The sequence below is a fragment of the Myotis lucifugus genome, unplaced genomic scaffold, assembly GCF_000147115.1.
Source record: "Myotis lucifugus unplaced genomic scaffold, Myoluc2.0 scaffold_101, whole genome shotgun sequence".
In the NCBI taxonomy this organism is placed as follows: domain Eukaryota; kingdom Metazoa; phylum Chordata; class Mammalia; order Chiroptera; family Vespertilionidae; genus Myotis; species Myotis lucifugus.
In genome coordinates this window covers 662,550-673,676 of record NW_005871149.1, presented here as the reverse complement: position 1 = coordinate 673,676, position 11,127 = coordinate 662,550, and positions in this window count along the sequence as shown.

Sequence of the window (11,127 nt, the reverse complement as noted above, 5' to 3'; positions counted from 1 at the left end):
ACAGATAAGGAACATAAAGTCGTAATAAGATTCAAATAAATTTGTCCATATTTGTTTGTCTTCATCTGTTATTAATTCAGATAGCTGACCTTGAAGCCACAAGACATAAACTGGGTATGGAAAACAGAGAAAGAATAAAACTATATCAATGTTAAAACAGCCTAAATTATAGCCAAAACCTTAAAAGCAAAATCAATCAGAATAATATGCATGTGAGAAAGAGGGATCATCACCTTCAAACCAACATTAAGAGCAAAAGCAGATTTCAGCCATGACTAATTTCTCTTCTAAACCATATTTCCATGAACTTTTGATTATTAATTATTTTAAAGATTTTTTATTGATTTTGAGAGAGAAAGGAAGAGGTAGGGAGAGAGGGAACTATCTATATGAGAGGGAAACATTGATCAGCTGTCTCCTGCACGCCCTCCACAGGGGATCGAGCCTGCAACCCAGCAACCCGGGCACACGCCCAACCAGGAATTAAACCACTGGCAACCCCTTGATGCACAGAACAATGCCCAACCAACTGAGTCACAAGGGCCAGGGCTAATTTATTGTTAAGTCTTATACTATTCTCTAATAATGTGTCTTATCTCTTCAATGGCGTCAAGGTTCATTTAATATATTCATTTTATATACTCACAACACATAAAGTTGATGCTCAACACAAAGCAGAATTTCAAGTTTGCAGAGGACAGCTGAAATGCAGTGTTCTCTATTAATCATTTCCAATTGTTTAGACTCACTTTAGCCTCATAATCATAATAAAAGTTAAATGACTCTAAATATGCTACCCTCATATCTCCTTTATTCCCAATAAAAAAAAACACAGAGATCTTCTGAATGATATTAACATTTTGCATAAATATTTATGTGAGGATGAGTTTTTAAGCCATTCCTTATTAACAGAAAAGAAAGCTGTTTAACTTGAATATTAGCATTCTATTAATAAACTACAAATGGGATGACAGGCCAGATTGGTCTAAAATTCTGGCAATCATTTGTGATGCTAAAAGAAATGTGGAAATTCTCATCCAAATCCATTGTGGACAACAGGTCAGATTGTACATACCATACTCCTTGAAACCTGTGCCTAGTACTACCCACCAAATTCAAATGTAGGGCATGGCATCAGAAGGCACAGTATTTTTGGCTTTGCAGGAAAAGACAAAATCAAAGATATTATATAGGTACTTACATAAAAAAGAAACTTCCAGTTTTTATTCACGAAATTCAAAATCTCTATATATAAATGCCTAATATGCAAAGTGTCCCCTTGGGAGTTCAACCAGGAGTTCAATCGCTCGCTATGACTTGCGCTGACCACCAGGGGGCGGCACGGAACGAAGGAAGGCCCGCCCAGTAGTCAGCAGCCAGGGAAGGGAGGCCCCCGCCGGCCCTGATCGCCAGCCAGGCCTAGGGACCCTACCCATGGACGTATTTCATGCACCAGGCCTCTACTATAATAATAATCTAAACATTTTTGTAATACAAATTTATAATAAGAATTGCAAAATTCTTTGTAGGAGACAACATTTTACTTAACTGGGAGGACTTAATTAACTCACCATCAGTGAAGAGCTTTTCCTTGCCTGGCTAACAAATAATCCACTCAGAAACTTATTTTGATTTCATTTTATCTTTAAGAAATTCTGCTGTGATGAGATATTATTCCATTTTAAAATTTCTAACTTCTCGCGGAAACCGGTTTGGCTCAGTGGATAGAGCGTCGGCCTGCGGACTGAAAGGTCCCAGATTCGATTCCGGTCAAGGGCATGTACCTGGGTTGCGGGCACATCCCCAGTGGGAGATGTGCAAGAGGCAGCTGATCGATGTTTCTCTCCCATCGATGTTTCTGACTATCTATCTCTCTCCCTTCCTCTCTGTAAAAAATCAATAAAATATATTTAAAAAAAAAAATTTCTAACTTCTCTGTCCACTGCTTTCCTTGAGTTGGGAGTATTATGACCAGTACTTAGTCTAGTGCTATCTACATGTTGTACTCTTTTAGCAGAGCTATAGTGAAAGTGTATAAGAAACACTTTGCCAACTAATTCAAAAAGAAAATAACCCCCACTCCACTGTGCCTTAAAAGTGTGACACGTGAAATCCATTTTTCTCAACTTGTTTCAAATGATAGGTATGCATTGATAATTAAAGTATTTTTTTAATATATATATTTTTTTATTGATTATTTACAGAGAGAAAGGGAGAGGGATAGAGAGTTAGAAACATTGATGAGAGAGAAACATCAATTCAGCTGCCTCCTGCACACTCCCTACTGGGGATGTGCCCACAACCAAGGTATATGCCCTTGACCGGAATCGAACCCGGGACCCTTCAGTCCGCAGGCCGATGCTCTATCCACTGAGCCAAACCAGTTAGGGCGATAATTAAAGTATTTTTGTAAGTGTCATGCTATAGCCATACATATATGCTTATCAAGTTATTACTACAACACTGCAATTTGTAGTACACCAAAAAGCAGTGCAAAGCAATGAGTACCACACAGTCTTTGTAACAACTACTCATTTTGCCATTGCAGCATGAAAGCAGTCATAGATAAATACATAAAGAAATGGACATAACTGTGTTCCAAAAATGTTATTTATGAACAGAAATTTTAATTTCATATAATTTTCACATCACAAAATATTCTTTTGATTATTTTCAACCATTTAAAAATATAAAAATCATTCTTAGCACATGAGCCATATAAAACGAGACAGCAAGCTAGATTTGGCCCATGGGCTCTAGTTTGCCAACCCCTGATCTAAACTGAAGTCCAACAGCCCTGGCAAGTGTGACTCTGTTGGTTAAACATCATCCCATGTACTGAAAGGTCATTGGTTTGATTCCAGGTCAGGCACATACCCAGGGTTCAATCCCAGTCGGGTGCATGTGGGAGGCAACCAATTGATGTTTCTCTCTCACTCTCCCTCTCCCTCCCCTTCTCTCTAAAAGATCAATAAAACCATTAAAAAAAAAAAAGGGAAGTCCAACAATTAACAAACATAAAACCTCCAATCAGAGTTTTCTTGTCTCACTCAAGTAGGAAAAGTACAAGGGTTATCCACTCCTTGAGGAAGCCTCAAACCAAAAGGGACAAAGAGATCAACATAAAAAGAAAAAAGATTAGAAAATAAAGTCAATGGAGAGCATTATGCTAAGTAAAATAAGCCAGTCAGAGAAAGATAAATATCACATGATCTCACTCATATGTGGGATATAATGATCAACATAAACTGATGAACAGAAATAGATCCAGGGACAAATGGCAGGGGGTGGGGGTAGAGATCAACCAAAGGACTTGTATGCATGCATATTAGCATAACTAATGGACACAGACACTGGGGCAGTGAGGGCTTGCTCTCAGGGGTGGAAGAGGGGGGGTCAATCAGGAAAAAGGAGACATATGTAAAACTTTAGAAAATAAAATAAATATAAAAAAATAAAATAAAATAAAGTCAAGATCTTTCAGAATGTAGGTTGAATAAGAAAGCAAACAGAAGGAAAACATAAGAGAAAAGGAAGGAGAGAGTATAAACCCAAGAGTGCCAACATCCAAAGTGCACCGGTTCCAAAAAGTACGTGTGTGGAGAGGTGATTGGGGAAGGGAGGGTATACTTATGAAAAAAATTTAAGTTTACAGTTTTGTTACTAAAAGCAAAGATCAATAGAAAACAAACAGTGAACTATTAAAAACACTGAAAGGTAAAACAATAAATAGAGGCACATCACCAAATTTCAGAATAAGGATAAAGAGATAATTAAAAGGAAAATTGTACAAAGGATTGTACAAAGGAGCAAAATCAGACTAGCACCGGCAACACTGATTTCTTAAGAAACTGGAAGATATACCCTCAAAGTTCTGAGGAAAAAATATTTTCAACCTAGAATTTCGTATTCAGTGACGCTTTTTATATTTTTAAATATCTCTTTAATGCCTGGTCTAATAGAAGATGGCAACATATGCTTTTGCATGGAATCTGTTGTGATGACTTATTTTATTGGAAGAATATGAAGAACACCTGGCCACCCTAGCCGGTCTGGTTCAGTGGACAGAGTGTCAGCCTGCTGACTGAAGAGTCTGGGTTTCAATTCCAGTCAAGGGCACATGTCCAGGTGGCGAGCTCGATCCCCAGTAGGGGGCATGCGGGAGGCAGCCAATCAATGATTCCCTCTCATCATTGATGTTTCTCATTAATGTTTCTCTCTCTCCCTTCCTCTCTGAAATCAATAAAAATATTTTTTAAAAATGAAATAAAATAAAGAACACCTGGCCTCTCACAGCTATGTATTTTTTAAAAAGGGAGAGAGGCCTGGTCGGTGTGGCTCAGTGGATGAGAGGGTTGACCAATGAACCAGGAGGTCACAGTTCGATTCCCACTCAGGGCACATGGCCAGTTGCAGGCTCAATCCCCAGTGGGGGGCATGCAGGAGGCAGCCAATCAATGATTCTCTCTCATCACTGATGTTTCTATCTCTCTCTCCTCCCTTTCTCTCTGAAATCAATAAAAATGTATTTTAAAGAAATAAATTTTAATAAAGGAAGCCCTGGCCTTTTCAAATATGTGGCTACTTACTCTTCTGTGATATAATACAAAAAATAAAAAAAGTGTACAGCATTTATTTCTTAAATGTCTGCCTCAAGCTGGAACCTCAAACCATACTGATGCACTTTTACTACTCTCTTTTTTTTTTTAATATATTTTATTGATTTTTTTACAGAGAGGAAGGGAGAGAGATAGAAAGCTAGAAACATCGATGAGAGAGAAACATCGACCAGCCGCCTCCTGCACATCTCCCACCGGGGATGTGCCCGCAACCCAGGCACATGCCCTTGACTGGAATCGAACCCGGGACCCTTCAGTCCGCAGGCCGACGCTCTATCCACTGAGCCAAACCGGTTTCGGCTTACTACTCTCTTATATTAAAACCTATTGGTGTATTTTAAACTTTCAATCTTTTTTCTATGTATGATTTTGTAACATCATGCATTGGTCATTTGTGGAAAATATTAATTCACTATGTGGATTTACAAATGTTGACATTTCATTGCACAATATCCTAGAAAAAAAGAGTGCTAATATCACTACCAATTTCATCAAAAATGCCTTTTTCACATTCTTTATTATTCACATTCTTTATTATTTTTTGTTGTTAATCCTCACCTGAGGATATTTTTCCACTGATTTTTTTTTAATATATTTTATTGATTTTTTACAGAGAGGAAGGGAGAGGGATAGAGAGTTAGAAACATCAATGAGAGAGAAACATTGATCAGCTGCCTCCTGCACGCCCCCCACCGGAGATGTGCCCGCAACCAAGGTACATGCCCTTGACCGGAATCGAACCCGGGACCTTTCAGTCCACAGGCCAACACTCTATCCACTGAGCCAAACCGGCTACGGCTCCACTGATATTTTTAGAGAGAGTGGAAGGGAGGGGGAGAGACAGAGTGAGAGAAACATCAATGTGAGACAGACACATTGACTGGTCTCCTACAGGGACCTCAACCAGGGCTGGGGATCTAGCCTGCAATAGAGGTACATGCCCTCAACTGGAATCAAACCCAGGACCCTTCAGTACGAGGGTTGACCTCTACCCACTGAGCCAAACCAGCTAGGTCAAAAATGCCTTTAAATATTGAGAATCTATCAAGCTCATGGTAGCAGATTAAGTTTCCCAAAATTCTAATTTTTATTTAAAAGCTCTGTATCTTCCTCTTAATTAAGTAGAAAAAAAAAGGGGGGGGGGGGCGCTTGTCCAGGTAGCTCAGTTGGTTAGAGCATTGTCACAATGTGCCAAGATTTCCGGATCGAACCCCAGTCAGGGCACATACAAGAAGCAACAATGAATGCATAAATAAGTAGAACAACAAATTGATGTTTATCTCTCTCGCATCAATAAAATAAAAAATTTTAAGAAAAAAAAAAGGAATAGTCAGAAAAAGCCTTTCTTAGGAAGCAACATTTGCCGAAACCGGTTTGGCTCAGTGGATAGAGCATCGGCCTGCGGAATGAAAGGTCCCAGGTTCGATTCCGGTCAAGGGCATGTGCCTGGGTTGCGGGCACATTCCCAGTGGGAGATTTGCAGGAGGCGGCTGATCGATGTTTCTCTCTCATCGATGTTTCTAACTCTCTATCTCTCTCCCTTCCTCTCTGTAAAAAATCAATAAAATATATTTTAAAAAAAAAAAAGGAAGCAACATTTGAAGTAAGGAGCCCTTCACGCAAGAACACTGGTTCTCAAACTTGGTGTGCATCAAAATCACCTGAAGACTGTTAAAACAGACTGCTGATCAGAAGGTCTGGTAGTGGGCACCAAATTTGCATTCCCTAACAAGTCACAGATGATGCTGATGCTGCTGGTCCAAAAGCTATACAGTACTTGGAGGCAGAGATCTACAAGGAACAGCTACAGGGTGTGAATAACTGGTGTGTTAGAGGAACAGAAAAACGTCAGTTAGGAGGGAGGGTAATGTACTTGTCATCATTCAGAAACACTTAAAATGGTGAATTAAACTAACAGCTATGGCTTCCCAGGCCAGAGACGGAATCATAGGTTGTTCAACAATACCTTGCATCTGCAAGGCATTTCACAGTTTATAAAAACATTTTCATATTTATTATTTAACTTGACTCAGTGAGATATAAGTGAAGAACTATTAGCTACAGTGTAGAGATAGACTGAAGGACAAAAACATTATGAACCTGAGAGAACCAGAAAACAAGTAGCAGAACTATGTTGCCTGACTCCAAATCCAGTGTTCCTTTCCAGAACAGCATGCTGGCTTTTTTAAAAAGCAAATCAAAGATACAGGAGTTAATACTAACAAATTATTTTCTAAGCTAGAGGCCCGGTGCACAAAAATTTGTGCTCTCGGGGGTAGGGGGTTCCTCAGCCCGGCCTGTGCCCTCTCGCAGTCTGGGACCCCTCGGGGGTGACCACTTGCTGGCTTAGGCCTGCTCCCCGGGGGATTGAGCCTAAGATGGCAATCAGACATCCCTCTGGCAGGCCGGCAGCCCTCAGGGGATGTCCATTTGCCAGCAGGGAGCAGACCTAAGCTGCAGTCAGACATCCTTAGCGCTGCTGAGGAGGCAGGAGAGGCTCCCACCACCACTGCTGTACTGGCAGCCATCAGCCTGGCTTGTGGCTGAGCAGAGCTCCCCGCTGTGAGAGCGCACTGACCACAGGAGGGCAGCTCCTGCATTGAGCATCTGCCCCCTGGTGGTCAGTGTGTGTCATAGTGACCAGTCATTCCCAGTCCTTCTGTTGTTAGGGTCAGTTTGCATATTACCCTTTTACTATATAGGATAGAGGCCTGGTGCACGGGTGGGGGCCAGCTGGTTTGCCTTGAAGGGTGTCCCGGATCAGGGTGGGGGTCCCGCTTGGGTGCCTGGCCAGCCTGGATGACGGGCTGATGGCTGTTTGCAGCTGGCCACACCCCTTCAGGGTGGGGGTCCCCACTGGGGTGCCTGGCCAGTCTGGGTGAGGGGCTGAGGGCCATTTTCAGGCTGGCCAGCGACTGAAGCTCCCAGCCTCTCCTTTTTTTCTTTTTTTTTTTTATTCTGGGGTTTATTTACCTTCTATAATTGAAACACTGTTGCCATCACTGGTGCTCCCAGCTCTGAGGCCGCGGCCAGCTGAAAGCAGGTATCTGGGGTTTGTTTAGCTTCTATAATTGAAACATTGTTGCTTCCAGAGCTCAGAGCCGGGCCGCGGCAGGCTGGGAACCTTGGCTTCCTCCATCACTGGAGCAAGCAAGCCTCATGTTCGCTTCAGCTGCGTGGCTGCTGGCCGCCATCTTTGTTGGCAGTTAATTTGCATATCCTGATTAGCCAATGGGAAGCATAGTGGAGGTGCAGTTAATTACCTTGTTTGTCTATTATTAGATAGGATTCCATACCTAAAAACATGGTGGCTTCCAGACTTCATTTGTTTTAGATACTGGTTAGAAAGCAACATCTCCTTAAGATTAACAGTATTTAGTCCCATCTACTTATTTCTACCAGTTCAAAAACAAAGCATGTAGAAATGAAGAGGGAATTTACAGACTATTTATTATTCTCTTGCCTGCATATATATATCAGAGAGCCAACTGCATTACTTCAGTCCCTTAGCCACAGCAGTCAAACACAATTTCCATCCTGTGCTCCTGCTAAATCTCCCACACAATCCAGGTTCCCGCAAGAACACTGAATCCCACTTCTTACTACACTCAGGGCGCCATGAGCAGCAGTTACTTACACAACCATTACCCACCTTCTATACATCCATTACCATTTAGTATCTTCTCCATCAATCAAACCCTTATCTTTTGTTTTTGCCTTGTTAAACCTCACCTGAGGATATTATTTTTCCCCACTGATTTTTAGAAAAGAGTGAAAGGGCCCAGTGGGCACTGCTCAGTGGTTGAGTGTCACGACTGTTCACTTCTGGGTCAGGGCACTTGCCCAGGTTGCCAGCTCAATCCCCAGCGTGGGGCGTGCAGGAGGCAGCTGATCAAAGATTATCTCTCATCATTGATGTTTCTCTCTCTCCCTTCCTCTCTGAAATCAATAGAAATGTTTTTTAAAAAAAAAGTGGGAGGGATGGAGGGAGGGGCATTGATGTGAAAGAGACACATCGATAGGTTGCCTCCTGCACACACCTGGACCAGGGCTAGATCAAGCCTGCAACCCATGTGGATGCCTTTGACCGGGAATCAAACCCAGACCCTCAGGTCCCTGGGCCAACGCTCTAACCCTTATTCTTAACATTCTTACCTAAATGTCTCAATACTTCAAACCCAAAACATTCAAAACTAAAATTATATCCTCCCTCCACCACACAAACACACCCTGCTCTGTGCCTGAATTCTTTTCTTTTTATGTTTCAATTGATTTGAGAGAGAGAAACACTGATGTGAGAAACATACATTGGCTGCCAGGGATTGAGCCTGAAACCTGGGCATGTGCCCTCAGGAATCAAATCAGTGACCTCTTGGTGCATGTGACAATACTAAACCAACTGAGCAACACTGGCCAGGGCCTGAATTCTTTTATTTGCTATTAGCACTGCGGTGTCGGGTGAATTTCCCGCCAAAATATAAGATGGCGCGGGCAATTATTTAGGTTTCCCGCGCAAAATATCTACCATGTAGTAGTACTAGTCACTGTACACACTTCATTCTAACAATAACCCTATGAGGTAGGTAATTCTGTCCTTGTTTCACAAATGAGAAAACCTGGGCTAAGAAAAAAAATTTTTTTTTTTAAACTGCTTGTGTGGTAGCCAAAGTTTATTTTTTTTAATATATTTTATTGATTTTTTACAGAGAGGAAGGGAGAGAGATAGAGAGCCAGAAACATCGATGAGAGAGAAACATCGATCAGCTGCCTCCTGCACATCTCCCACAGGGGATGTGCCCGCAACCCAGGTACATGCCCTTGACCGGAACCGAACCCGAGACCCTTCAGTCCGCAGGCCGACGCTCTATCCACTGAGCCAAACCAGTTTCGGCAGGGCTAAGAAAAATTAATCTGTCCATGTCACAAGTAGGAAGTGACAAAGTAAACAACCAAACTCAAATATATCTCCCAAAGTCCATACCTTTGCCCCATAGCAAACTGCTTATTTCTTTGATCCCTGATATCAGTCCTCTACTACCTATGCCAAATCTGTCACCTAGATTACTTCAAGATTCTCCTAACTGGTCCTGCCCTCCAGCCTTGCCTTCCCTTACCCATCAACGTGCCAAATGATCTTTCTGGATCACAAATGTGATCCTTTTATCCTCTTGACATAAAAGTCCTTCAGGAACCCCCTTTAGTCTACACTGTACAGGTACACCCTACAGAATGCATCCCAAACCCAGAGCAGGCCCACAATCCCTTACCTGCAGTTCCAAAACTCAAAAGCTTTGTAAAATTTTAAATGTTTTTCATAAATTTGCAGCAAAACCCACCCTGAATGGTGGAAGGCTACTTATTGTCTATCCCATTAGTGTGATATTTATGTGTTTCAGTACATAAATATTAACATGTTTGATAATGTGTTAACCCTCGCCCCCCTGGAGTATTAAAGACCTTACCAGGAAGAAGAAAATTTCCAAACTATTCTGAAGTCTAAAACACACCTGGTCCCAAGGGTTTCAGAGAAGACAGGGGTGGGGAACATCCAACCTCCCGCTGTATGCCCCTGAAATCACTTGGTCTGGGCCTGCCACGGCGTTAGGGGTGCGTTAATTAAATGTTTGATCAGCTATAGCAAGCTCATGTTTAAGTTGATAATTCTGTATGGCCCTCCAATGATGTTATAAATATCCCAATGGCCCTCAGCAGAAAAAAGGTTCCCCACCCCTGAGATAAGGGATTACACACACCCCTCACCTAATCAGCCCACGAATCCAAATTTCCACCAATCACGTTACACATCCGTGCAGCAAAGGGCTGTGTAAGGTGCCCTGTGAGCTACTCACCTTTCAGGAAAGCGCTCAGGGTTCTCTTTTCAGTGAAGTTTCCCCGACATCCTAGTCTAGATGGTGCCACAACCCTGCGGCAGGTACCCACCTCTACCGCTATCGGCTTTCTGTTTCCCGTGAGGCTGTGAATGAGCTCCACACTGAGTATTCTATTCAATCCTACAGTGTCTGCAGCACTAGGGGCTCATTAATGCACAATGAGCTGAAATGCATGCCCAGCTCCCCCCAATTCCCAATTCCCTCCAAAGCTCTTTTCTCCTTCACCCCCCAAACCTTAGTATTTTTCCCGAGCCACGCAGGCCCCTCGGAGCTGTTCTCCTTCCCAATGTCATCTTAGAATTACTTTCTACCAGGCGCCTTCTCCTCACCCCAAACTCTCCCGTGCCCTTTATCCTCCCTTCAACCCCTAGTCCTTTCCCCTAGTCCTGAACAGGTCGAGTCCTCTCCCACGGAGACAATTCATCCTCGGCCCGCCTCGCTTACCTGCTCCCTCCACACCTCTCCCGGCCCCCGGGCCCCCGCTCCCAAAGCGCTCCGCACCGGCTCCTTCCCAGACCCGCCGCCCCTTCCCTCTCCCAGTCCCGGGTCCACCTGCTCCCGAACCCGCGCCCGGCCCGCATCCGCACATCGAAACCTCCCCAGGAGCGGGGTCCCTT